The sequence below is a fragment of the Thamnophis elegans genome, chromosome 1, assembly GCF_009769535.1.
Source record: "Thamnophis elegans isolate rThaEle1 chromosome 1, rThaEle1.pri, whole genome shotgun sequence".
Classification (NCBI taxonomy): Eukaryota; Metazoa; Chordata; class Lepidosauria; order Squamata; family Colubridae; genus Thamnophis; species Thamnophis elegans.
This window is the reverse complement of record NC_045541.1, coordinates 46,640,170-46,642,868: the sequence shown is the minus strand read 5'-3', so window position 1 is coordinate 46,642,868 and position 2,699 is coordinate 46,640,170.

The following is a 2,699-nucleotide window of genomic DNA, read 5'->3' as shown; positions in this document are numbered from 1 at the left end:
TAGTACAAAAAAGCTAATGTGAAATTAAGGGGGGTTCGATTTCTTATTCTGTATAAATCTGCATGTTTATCAGTTACTGACTTTCCACATAGGAAGCAATATAGGAAGGATACCAAATCTGCAGATGATAATTTTAACTAGGTTCTTTGTTTCCAGATTACTGCAATTCATAAAGATTTCATTGTAAAGCTACATTTGCTAAAAACAGTGAAGAAGTGTTTTATAGAGCAAGAAACAAGGTAGAACACTGCTATCACCATACATATTAATGCTGACAATGATGTAAATCTGAGTGAAATGGAGGATGACAGGACAACTGCAGGACAGGATGACTCAGATGTGAAGAAGTTTACAACGAAAACCAAAAGATACATAAAAAAGGAGCTAAAGGTAGTGAGAAAAACTTCCATTTGCAAGCAGGTGGAAGAACAGGCATTTTGTAGCATAGTATTAAAACAATTCTTAATATAACTAAATTCGAGTAAATACCAATCTCCTTGATACAGGTTCCCCACAGGGTTGTGTCTTGAGTCCACTACTGATCACCTTGATGACCCACGGCTGCTGTGCCAAATCTGCTACAAATCATATTGTGAAGTATGTAGATGACACAGCAGTGGTGGGTCTTATCCGGGACTACAATGAAGATGCTTCTAGGGAAGAGGTGAAGGCTCTGATGGACTGGTGTAATAAAAGTAACCTGGTTCCAAATGTTAATAAAACAAAGGAGATCATCATATATTTTAGAAAAAGCTGGCATGGTCATATTCCACTCAGTATCAAAGATGCAGCTTTAGAGGTGGTCAGTATTAAGTCTCTGGAGTGCAGATAACTAACAATCTGGTCTCTCCGCACATCATCCTTAGTAAAGTGTGAAGCATTTGCATTTCCTGAGTCAGATGAGGAGAGCACATCTTTCTCCTGTCCTGGACACTTTTTACAGAGGCACAATTGAGAGCGTTTTAACAAACGGCATCACTGGTTTGGTAGCAGCAGTGCCTCAGAGAGAAAATCCATACAGAGAGGTAAAGGACAGCTGAGAAAATTCAGGATACTGCTTATAAGCGCTAGGTGCATACAGCTCAAAGCATTGCTAGAGACCCTACACATCCACTTCATGGTCTGTTTCTGTTGCTCCCCTCTTGGAAGAAGTTTCAAAGTATTTCTAGCAGGACTACCAGATTCTGTAACAGCTTTGTTCCTTATACCATCCGTCTGGTAAATTTTCAAACTTTGTTTTTCTCGCCATGTACATGTATACATCTTAACTAAACTGTTGTTTCTCCACGCCATATATGTGTTTATATGCATAATTTTGTATTTATTTGTATGCTCATGTGTATATTGGAGGTGGAGACCCTTTGAGAACTGTATGCAACAAAATTACTTTTTAATGTATGCCGATTAATGTACATTCAAAGTGACAAGTATACATTGCAGCCAAACATACCCTCAAATTACTGGTATTTTACCCAAAATACCATGAAAAATGCAGATCATGTTATCTATAGGTGACATTTTTAATGGTCTTACCTGGAGATAAAAATTAATTAAAAATTTGAAGGTTGGCTTATTCATACATGGGCTTAGGTGTGTGTGTAGAAAGGGAGGGAGGGAGGGAGGATGAATCAAGAAATAGCAAATGAGCAGGTGAATAGATTGCCTTAAAAAAGGCAGCTTAGACTAGCTGCATATCTCAGAATATCCTGAAATAGAAAAGTTAAATGAACTTTGCAATATATTTGAACGTTGTTTTAACAAATTTTTCAAATAATTTTTGAACTTCATTGGAGCTCCCTTTCTTGATAAATATAGAAATGAGTAACAAGCTCCATCTATCTGTAATATTGCTTAACATATACAAATAGACACTACAGTGGTGATCCAATGGTTAATATAAAAGGATTTATCTCTGGGGACATTTACACTGGATTGTGGTTTAGCATTCCCCCATTTACATATAATACAATAGGTTTTGGAAAGTACTGTTGCTTAACCAAAATTTGTGATTATCAGGAATACTTTGTGTGCTGATAATTTAAAAGTATTCTCAAACCTTTTAGATTCTGGCATAAACTTTTAGACTCAAAAAACTTTTTGAGAATATTTTTGTTTTTGTCCAGGACTATAAAGGTAGTTACTTTTAGCTTAGGGTTATAAGTTGCTTCAAAAGTTTATATGTCTCTTAAGTGGCTCCACTGGAGTGGGAAGGCAGAAATATGAATTGTTTTGAGTAAAATAAAATAAAAGCCTGATAGGTTTTGAACTTATTTACATGCACACACACAAACACACACTCACTTGCTAAATCCTTTGCTATGAAATTCATTTAGAAAATGTAAAGATTTACTATTTTAGCAACTTTTACAAGTTTTATACCAATAGTTTCTCAATTTAGAAGACATTTTCCCAAACAAAACAGTTTATAGCTGCTTGATAGAAGCATTGCAAGGTTTCATGAGTTTCTTATTATGAAAGGGTGCTGCAACAATTCTAAGGCAGTAGGCCGCTCATGTTGGTCCCTGCATGAAGTGTTAAAAAAAAACACAAATTAACAGTAAGGCAATAAAACCTTTGGTACAAACCATGTTACTCACGATTTTTTATCTGTTTAATAACTTCTTTGAAAGATGTACATCTGGTTCTTAGAGTATGTTGCATTAATAAATGCTCTGTCTATTCAAATGTAGCCAAAAAGA